Below are 11,150 nucleotides of genomic sequence, written 5' to 3'. Positions count from 1 at the left end.
GTGTGTGTGTGTGTGTGTGTGTGTGTGTGTGTGTGTGTGTGTGTGTGAAGTGTCTGAGGCCAGATCCAAACCCAGGTCCTCTTGACTCCAGGGCCAGTGCTCTACTCACTGTGCCACCTAACTGCCGCCTTTTGAAAATTTTTTTCTTTGCTTTTTCTTTTGGAGGGGCAGTTGGGGCTAAGTGACTTGCCCAAGGTCACATGGCTAGTAAGTGTTAAGTGTCTGAGGTCAGATGTGAACTCAGGTCCTCCTGACTCCAGGACCAGTGCTTTATTCACTGTGCCACCTAGCTGCCCCAATTTTTATTGTTATATCACACGTAATATCTTCCTAGAAATTTACTGTATATGTCACCAAATGACTTTTTAGCTCAACAGTAAGTTCCTGTAATGCATAGTTAATAGAGGGGCAGCATAGTATAGCAAAAGGACAGGTTTATAATTGTCCTGCTTTAGAGAGAGGCAGTATAGTATAGTGCCGTGGTTCTCAAAAGATTCCTCCCTTATGTTTTGCTTAGTTCTGCTAAAGTTCTCCATATTTCCCAAGACCTCCACATGCTACCACCCCTCACTATAGTTTGCTGTTCCTTATTTCTGCTTTGGCATCAGGAAGGCCACAATTGCAGTTATTATTTTCAGAGGTGAAAAGCCTCTTAAGCCTCCTGTGCTTCTAGACCTGGGGAAATAAAGGCAAAAGGAGGATAAAAAAGGAAAAGAAAGAAAAGGAAAGGAATCCCAAAGGATGGATCTGGAAGCCCAATTTAAATATCTTTTGTGCTGTGGATTTGAAGCCAATGGACCCAAGTCTGAGTCCTGACTCTTCCACTTACTACATTGTGACCCCTAGATAAATCCCTTAAACTCTTTGGCCCCTTGTTTCCCTCTCTGTAAAATGACAGAGTTGGACTAAATGATCTCTAAGGTTCTTTTCAGCTCTACATCATTGATCTTCACTATCATATCAATGCTGCCTTTCCCTGTGTGAACTTTTGTTGTTGTTGTTTGGTTGTTAATTCATGGCTGATTCTTTGTGATTCCATGGACCAGGCCCTTCCATTCTCCACTATCTCCCAAAGTCTGTCCAAATTCATGTTCATTGCTTTGATGGCACTATCTATCACTCTCATCCTCTGCCATCCCTTTCTTCTTTTACTTTCAATTTTTCCCAACATCAAGGGCTTTTCCAGTGAGTCTTGTCTTTTCATTATGTGACTTGAGTATTTAAGCTTCAGCTTCAGTATTGGATCTTTCAATTAATAGTCTAAATTAATTTCCTTAAGTATTGACTGATTTGATCTCATGGCAATCCAAGGGACTCTAGAGAATCTTCTCCAGCACCATAGCTGGAAAGTATTGATTCTGCCACATTCAGCTTCCCTTATAGTTCAACTCTCACAGCCATACATTGCTACTGGAAAAACCATAGCTTTGACTATATGGAGCAAGGAGAGCAAATCAGTGATGAGCAAGGTAATGCCTCTACTTCTTAGTATACTGTCCAGATTTACCATAGCCTTCCTTCCAAGGAGCAAGCATCTTTTAATTTCATGGCTGTAGTTGCCATTTTATTGTTGTAGTGATCTTTGAGCCTGAAAACGAAACCTCTGAAACACTTCCACTTCTTCTCCTTCTATTTGCCAGGAAGTGGTGGGACCAGTTGCCATGATCTTGGACTCAAAGGACTTGTGTTCAAGTTCTGGCTTAACAACTAATTAGCTATGTGTGACCCATGGGAAAGTCACTTAACCTCTCTGAAGTTAGGCTTTCCCATCTGTAATATGAGTTAGATTCCCTCATCTATAATATGGAGAAGATAATACAATGTTTACTTCAGAGGGTCATTATGAAGCTCACCCAAGATATTGTACATAAACTCTATTGTAACAATAGTGGACTTTATATAGGAAGAATCCTTTTATTTCATCAGTGGGGAAACTCCCAGAGTGGAAACTTACTCCACCAAGGCAAATGACAAAACAGCTATGATTTAATAGATAATAGACTCCTAGGGAATTGGTCAAGGTACATAGCCTCAGCTAAAAGAATTACCTAGGATTTTAGAGCCAGTGTAAAAGGCACCATCTGAAACTATGTTTTCCTTACTCTAAACTTTGAACTTTGTCCACTCTGTCAATCTGCCACCATAGAGTGTTGTGGAAATATAAGCTGCTGTTGTATAGAGAGTCAGTGTGACTTAGTGGATCAAGAACCAGCTTTAGAGACAGGAAAACTCCAAGTTCAACCACACATACACACAGACACAGAAAGACAGACAGACACACACACTATCTGTGTGACTTTGGGCAAGTCATTTAACAACCCAGACCCCAAAGCAACTCTCTTTAACTAAAAGTTATAAAGTTATTACTGGCCAGGGATGGTGGCACATGGAAATAAAGCATGAAAGGATGAAATCTAAGGGTCGGTGTTCTCCCATCAGCCCCATTCTCCCTTCTAGTCTATTACTTCCTTTACTACTGACCTAGATAGAGACTACCTGGTGGGCAGGATGCACAATGCCCTTCCCCTCCCTCCCTCATCTGGGACGGAGTACTTTTATGACCTTGGCCCTGGTGTCATGGAAGAGAGTTGCATAATCACCTTCCCAAAATCTGGCAGGCCATATCCTCCCAGGTAATCCTCCCTAAGGATCCCCTTTCTACATGACAATGGGGTTGGCAGGAAATGCAACAAACCCCCCCTTCCTTGGTTTTGTCTTGAATGACTCTTCCTCAAGGTGGAGCCCTCTCAAGTGGAGGCCTGTTTGGTGGCCAGGTTCTACGTAGTGTGGTTATTTCCATGACCAATTCACACATAGATTTATCTTGCTACTGAGGTAATTTGTCAGGTGCAGATTTGATCAGCCATGCCATTCCATTTAGATTCCTTCAGAAAGGGTCACCTTCCTTTGGCAAATATGTGAGTGATGGGTAGTTGTCAGTTTATTCATTTTGGTCTGCAGGAATGCCCTATCATATGGGGCCAGATTTAATTTTCCAATTAGTTTGACACTTCAGTGGGGATCACCGCTATCATTCATTTGATAAGCTAGACTTGGGTTGAAGCTAACTGAAGCTAGCTGAAGCTAGGGAATTATTTTGCTTCTTGCTTATGGGTATCTTGATACTATGATTTAGTGGGGCCCTGGTGACTAGGAAAGTTAGAAAAATCTAGCTCCCCCATTTGACCATTAGATAGTCACTTTCTCCAGGGAAAAACCTAGTCTGAGAATCATGTGCCACCCCTATTACTGTTTGCAAGGGGAGAGGTCAAAAGAGAGAAAAGATATCTGGGGAGGTATTTTCTTCCCCTACCTTAGAGGAAAATTTTCACTCAGGGTTCCATTGCAAATTGTCCTAAAGGGGACTTGTTTCCTCCTTCCTGGGTTATCCTCATTCAGCCCTTCTGATTTGCAACACTACTACTGCCTAATTATCTGCAACATCTGCCTGTTTCTAGACTGCTAAGCAAAAAGGCAGGAGGTGGGGGAGGAGGATGGGACATGTCTGCTTCTTGATTTCCCACTACCATTATTAGTTCTTTTAAAAAATCTCTAAGCCTTTAACCTGATAGGTTTCTTTATCTCTTCGCAAAACATTGCTATATCATTCCCCTCCTCCCTCTGTCATATGAGGAGGAAAAAAGAAAGAAGAATGAAAGGGAAGAAGAAGGAAAAGCTCCCAAATTCATGGCATGTTAGTAAAATATTAAGGAACTTGTGAATATACTTGACAGCATCAAAAACTCAGTGCAATTGCTGTTGCTTGAGTCAAACATGATTCTTCTCTCTCTCTCTCTCTCTCTCTCTCTCTCTCTCTCTCTCTCTCTCTCTCTCTCTCTCTCTCTCTCTCTCCTTCCCTCCCTCCCTCTCCCCCTCTCATCTTTACTTCCCAGTCAGTCATTCTGCTATTGTTGAGAAGACTAGGATTGGTTGCAATTTTTTTCTCCTACCTCCTCTTCCTCATAGGTGAGTTTCTGTTATCATGAGGAACAGCTAGGGGATAAGTTATTCCATTTCATAGAGGAAAATAGCATATTCTGAAATAAGTTTCTAAATTCACTAATAAGGAGAGAGAAATGAAAGACAGGAATATAGGTAACTTAACACTATGCCATACATCAAGTGGCTGAGGGAGGAGGAAGAGAAACAGGTAGGCAGGTAATGCCCAATCTCTGTGTTTAATAGCTTTAACATACATGTATCCTACAGATTGCAGGCAACACCAGTCAAACTGGTTTTCATCAGTAACCAATTACCAAGTATAGACTCTCCCTCTGTGCTAAAAATAAAATCTTTTCCAAAGTTTTTGGTGTCAAGTCTATCATACTTCAAACCAACTTTTTAAAGCACTTATTGTTGAGTATCCAACTTAGAGGATTATGGTTTTTGTTTAACTACTCTCATTTCTAAATAGACATACTCAAATTACTTAGAACTCCAAAATTTAAACCAACTAGCATCCCCATTTTTTGTTCATATCTATTTCATATGTTACCATGTCCAAAAATATTTATCACCTAGTAGCTAGTCTTTAGCCTTTTATATGTAGATAGGTGAAACCATGGATAAAAGATTTAGTCTCTATTTGAGACAATAATTGAAATCTTTCTACCTTAATAGAATTTGTCAGAGCCTGTCCTCTACTGGCATGAACTTCTGAGTAGATTTACTTCCATGTCATTGGGGTAGGGGAGAGAGAGAGAGAGAGAGAGAGAGACAGAGAGAGAGACAGAGAGACAGAGAGAGAGAGAGAGAGAGAGAGAGGGAGAGAGAGAGACAGAGAGAGAGACAGAGAGAGAGACAGAGACAGAGAGAGAGAGAGAGAGAGAGAGAGAGAATATGGGTAAAGCCATCAAAAGGCTTTTTCTAAGTGGAAACATATACACAAATGTTAACACTGGAGAAACCAAATATACCATTCTAACTCTGTGCCATGTTCTTGTCATACAAGTACAGTACAACTTAATTTGCTTGGAACAAATATCTAGAGACCTCAAACTGAGTACCATGGAAGCACTTTTAGCCCCTTAGTCATGGAAGTCTATTTCCTCAGTGACAGTGTCAGAATAGCGAAACAGGACAGGAGATGCTATTAAGAATGGCACAATGTTTAGACTTCTGACAAATATGAATTAGACTGTTAGTACTCAGAATGTAAGATTGCTATCTAACAACCAATTGAGTCAAGGAATTTAAACATATCCATATTGACATTCTCACTGTAAATAAACTCAGAGGAAGGTGGGACTGAATGAAAAACTCTCCTAAATAGACAATTTCAATGAATCACTCTCCAAAGTAGGTGCTTACTGTGCTTCAGGTATGACTTCTATAGTTCCACAGAGTGCCCTAGATTTGCCATGCTACTCTCAACAAAAGACAAAACCTTCTGCCAAAGTCAATCTTTCACTATCATTAGTTACTATCTTTACTTCCAGACATAGGAGGGTATGCAGATTTTCTCCACATGACAAGAAAACCAATTCTCCTTCTTCTATATAGTATAAAAATAGAAACTCCCTGTAAGTAAGGATCCTCCCCTTTCCTACTACTCCTGTCAGTATCTAACCTTACAAAGACTTCTTCAGGGAGCTGTCCAACTTTAAGAGTCCCTGTCACCAATTTCAGGTCCAGGTATTGTAACTGCCAAACCATAGGATTTAGAGAGTGACCTTTGGAATTGATTGTGTGACATGGGAGACACTGGCACAGGACTGCTCAGCATGGCATGATCACATCAGAGAAGGTGCTGTGCTCTATAAGCACAACAGAATTGAAACAGCTCAATGGAAACTCAGGATGTGCAAATTTAGAGTATCCACCCCAAATGTTCACTCAGATTATTTGTGCCCAACCTGTGGTAGAGCATTCCAAGCTCTTATTGGTCTGATCAATGGTCAGACACATTGAAACTTAACTCTAGTATAGTAATGTCATTTTGGTTCTCTTCAAGAATGAGTTTATTTACAGTGAGAATGTCAATATAGATATATTTAAATTCCTTGATTGCTGTTAAACAGCAATCTTATATTCTGAGTACTAACAGTCCAATTCATGTTTGTCAGAGTCTCAATATTGTGCCATTCTTAATAGCTTCTCCTAACCTGGTTCACTACTTGTCACTGTCACTGTGGAAATGGACCTCCATGATGGCATAGAACAACCATAGGATTTAGAGTTGGAAAGAACTCTCTTATCATCTGATGGATAAGAAAACTGAGACCCAAAGAGGTAAAGTAAATGGCTTAAAGTTCCACAGTTGTTAAGTGGTAGGACCAATATTTTCAAATAGATTTTCTTGTTATTATAATTGTTTTCTAGATTGTACCTATGATTTCATAGGTGTACATGCCACCCATATTGAATAATATCCGTTCTTCAGCTTAGAGTTTTAAAGATTTGGTGGGAGGAGATGAAGGACAGTTATGCGAGTTTAGTCAAATTTCTCAAGATCACAAAATGAGTATCAGAGGTAGGATCTGTACCCAGGTCCTCCTTACTTTGACATTTATTCTTTATGTCTCTATTCTTTCCCTATTCTTTATGTCATTCATTGAGGGTATTCTCCATTGTGAATTGAACCCTGAACCAGAGAAGAAGAAAAAAATAGACTATAGTAGATGGGATTAGATTAAACATAAAATATAATATAAATATGAAAAATATTCATTAAAGATCTATCCTGGTCAGAGCACTGTGCTAGAAATGGGGGTGATACAAAGTTCAGAGGAGAAAAGACCTTTGCGTTCCAAGAGCTTATTCTAAAAGAAAAAACACTGACACAAATAGTTATAAAATATGGCATTACATGATAATCTTATTAGAGAGTTCTTCCTGAGGACTGAAAGAAGAGGAATTATTTAGCGTGGGCAAAAGGACAGAAATGAAAGCAATGGGGAAACAAGTTGGGTTTCAGGAAATATTTGGTGTAGTACAATTTACTCTGTGTGGGATAGTCTTCCCAGGGAATTGATGAAAGCCATATCCTTTGGGACTTTTAAAGCCAGAGCAGATAACATATTAAGAAGCATTTTCTGGGAATCAATTCTGTACTGGGAGGAGGCTGAACTCCATGACATATTTCATTCTTTATTATGCTTTCCTGCAGTTCAGCAAAATTTCAAAAGATTGAAAAAAATACTTTTCTTTTTTTTTCCCCCTATATTGCTTTTATTTCCACATACACTGAGCCTCCTTTCCCTCAAGGAAGGAAAAGAAATACAAAAACAACTAATAAAAATACAAACATAACTTGTATTATATCTTTGCACCCAATGATGGAAATGAGGTAGGAGACAGCATGGATAATGTGGTGAATACACATTTATAAATGTGATTTGATGGCAATAAATAAACTTGCAATAGGAATGTAGCCAGAGTTTCAAACTAATAGGGAGAATAAATTTATGTTCCCTTCATTCCTTCCTCCCTCCCCATTATAACCACATTGTAATTAGAATGACAGGTATAGAATTCTCTGCAGTTATAGCATTCTCTAAAACCTAAAAATGTCATAATTTGCCACATCCTGTGCACAAAGGTTAAGTAAAGGCAAAACAAGTTGGTCTCCTGAAGACTAAGAACACAGAGTCACAGAATCTTGGCTCTTCTCTTCCAATCTATGCTTGGACAGAAATCCCCCCACAGTATACCCAACCAATAAGTCACTAAGCCTTTCCATATGAATGCATCCAGCAATAAAAGAATCTGCTACCTCCTACAGCTACTTGTTCTACTACTTTGGGACATTTCTAATTGTCAGAAAGCTCTTTATGTTAAGGTTCGTGGGGATGGTAAAGAATGTGTTAGCAAGGGAGAGAAGAGTAAGAAGACATAAAGTGGGTTAGGTTGGTGACTAAATTCAAGAAGCAATAAAGGCAGTAGCAAAAGAATCAAAAGCAGAAGCAGCATTTGAAAAAGTAGTCCATTAGATTGTAAGTCCTCTGAGGGGAGGTACAGTTCTTGTCTCCCTTCATATCTCCAGTGCTTAGAATAGTACCTGGCACATAGTAGGTTCTTAATAAATGCTTTTTGCCTTGCCTTGACTTGATTAGTTTTGGAGATAGAAAGATGATGCCAAGACAGTGGCTTTTAGATATAGAGCCCTTGATGAAAGATAAGAGACTGAGAATGTTTTCCTACACCTTTATAATGCAAATGCAATATTCACAGCACCCATGGCAGTTGTGAATGTGCTGGTGTAGTTGTGAATCACAAAATGTAACAGACTCTCCACATGGAAAATAGAAACAAAACATTTATCCGAATACCAGAAAGCCAAATCCCCAAACCAGAAAGCCAAATCCATCAAGAAGTTGGTACACATAACCAATGCAGCAAAAACCAACATTCCCAAGGCTTCCCTCAATCATACCTTCAAAACAAAACAGGTCCCCTTAACCAAAAATGCCCCTCTCACTCATGCTGGCTGCTCTGCCTCCATGCTGCTTGCTCCCAGCTATTCTGACTCTCTCTCTCCTGTTCCTTCTTACTCTACTCTTCCTGTTCTACTTTTTCAGCAAGTTCCTCCCCCCTTGGGTTCCATGTGATTTCATTTGGCATTTTAAGAGACAGGAAAGATCTTCAAATTCCCATTCTATTACAACCTTTTGCATTATTTTGTCCTTTTGACAAAAAAAATTCTAGCAGTGGAATATGGCAAAAAGAATTCATTCTCTTCACTAGCGTACTTTAAAAACTTAGTGAATCTGGGATATCACTGATGTGGCTATTCAATTCATAGACACATCACCACCCATTTAACCATAATTAATAGCAAGCTTTTTATCTCTGTCTTCTTGTAAGTGAGCTTCACAATAAATCTGAGGCTTTTTCCTGGTGTTGTAAACATAGTGTGGATATTGGTATAGCTAAAGAAAATGCTTCAATGGAAAGAAAAAGAATACTAAAAAGACTGGATTTTGGACAATGCCAAAGAGTCCATTGAAAAGAGTGTCAAATGTACATCCATAGGTCCTACCTTCTAATACTGAGTTGATCATCCATTAGTGGTGTGACCTTGAGCAGATCATTTTATTTCTCAGGTCCTCAGTTTCTTCACTTGCAAATGGGAGGATTTTGAGTTGACAGCTTTAAATTTATGATGTTATGTATGTATTTCCTTCACACCAGTCTCAGTATGAGAATTATATGCTTAATGTATTTACATATAATATAATAAATATTAAATTTCATTAAGTAGACCTTAGGTGCTATAGGAGTTCATTCATTCCACAAGCATTATTAAACATCTCTGTGCCAGACACTCTGCTAGAAACTAGAAATTCAAAGACAAAACCAAAACTTCCCTTGTCCTCAGAGCTCTTATTTTCTATTGAGGGGAAACAATGTACTTATAAAGTAATGCAAAATATTTTCAAAGTAAATAAGAAGTAATTTTCAGGGAGAAAACTAACAAAAGTGGGAATCCTGGTAACGTTTTAGATAGGAAGTAACCCATAAGCAAAGGCTGGGAGGAATTCTTAACAGTTAGCCATAAGGCAATAAAGGAAGAGAAGAAGGATTCATATAGTACCTACTATGGGCCAGGAAAGCTTTTTACAAACATCATCTCATTTGGTCCTCACCACAACCTTGTGAGGTGGATGCTCTTATGATCATTTTATAGTTGAGGAAACTGAAGCACTTGCCCACATTTACATAACTAGTAAGAGTCTGAGGTCAAACTTGAACTCAGGTCTTCCTGACTCCAGGACTAGCACTCTATCCATTGGACAACCTCCTTGCTGAGGAAGAGCATTCCATACATGGGAAACAATGTCAACAAAAGACAGGAGATGGAGTATCCTCTAGAGGGAGTAGCAAATCATCCAGTTTGACTGGAACACAAAATTCATCGGGGAAATAATGTGAAAACAATCTGGAAATAGATATAAGATCCAGAAAAAAAACATGAGGAAAACATTAAAGTCTAATTATAAGGGACTTATCAAGGTCAAACTGTTTATTTATTGCATATGAAAATGTTATCACCATTCTTAACACTGTCATCATTACTAGGGTAATTTGAAAGAAACATTGGGACCAAGTCAAATATTAAAAAAAAAAACAGGACTGGGAAGGAAAAGGTGAAAAACAATAATTATTTTGTACAAATGGGGCATGAAAGGAAGAGCTGATACTGAGGAAACAGGTGGGGGTGGTGGGATGGTAGTGCTAAGAGCTTTAATTATCAAACTGATGAGGGGTTTTGTTTTATTTAGTGTTTTTGTTTTGTTTTGTTTTAGAAAAGAAGCTTAGAAGCAATATGGTATTACTAGAACTTCTTGAGCAGCAGACTGACATCAGAGTGATTAGATCCACCATGTAGGAATATTAATTTGACAGGTGTGGGGAGGATAGATTCTCTCATTAGTTGGTAAGAAACTGCAAGCTAGGAGGTATTTAGCAGGCTATTGCAACAGCCTGAACAAAAAGTGTTAAGGGACTGAACTGGGGGCATGACCATGTGAATAGAGAGAAGGGTACAGATGTTAAGAGATGACGTGTAGGTAGTATAAAAAAAACTTGATCATGAGTTGGATATGGAGATAGAGGTGAAGGAGAGTGTACTGAAGGTGACAATGAAGTTGTAAACTCTGGTGTCTGAATCACAGATTACAAGTAGAAACTACCTCAGAGGTCATCTAATACAAACCCTCCATTTACAAGAAGGAAACAGGTTATTTAAATAGCCTAGTTCACACAGGCATATGTAGAAGAACCAGGATTTCACCATAAGTCTTCTGACTCCAATTCCAGTTCTCTCTCCATTGCACATCATACTTTCCTTGGCAGATGTAAGGAAGTTGGGAACAATAGTAGGTTCTGGAGAAAATGTAATGAGTTATATTTTGGACAAGTTGAGCTTGACATAACAATGGGACATCTTATTGGAGATATTTGATTGGTGATTAGTGTGGGATTGGAGGTCTGAAAATCTATATTTATAGTTCTGGGAGCTATCTTCATAGAAATGATAACTCAGAGAATAGGGATATTAATGAAGTCTACATTCATCCAAGAAGATTTAGGGAGGAGCTGAGACTTGAACTGGGCTCTAAGGAAAAGGTAGGGAAGAGAAGGAAAGGGAGAGGGGGAGACGGGGGGAGAGAGAGACAGAGAGACAGAGAGAGAGAGAGAGAGAGAGA

The sequence above is a fragment of the Petaurus breviceps genome, unplaced genomic scaffold (genome assembly GCF_028583685.1).
Source record: "Petaurus breviceps papuanus isolate PSGF00001 unplaced genomic scaffold, PetGlider_PUasm1.0 90667, whole genome shotgun sequence".
In the NCBI taxonomy this organism is placed as follows: Eukaryota; Metazoa; Chordata; class Mammalia; order Diprotodontia; family Petauridae; genus Petaurus; species Petaurus breviceps.
The sequence above is the reverse complement of the archived record's forward strand: the minus strand, read 5'-3'. Positions refer to the sequence as shown.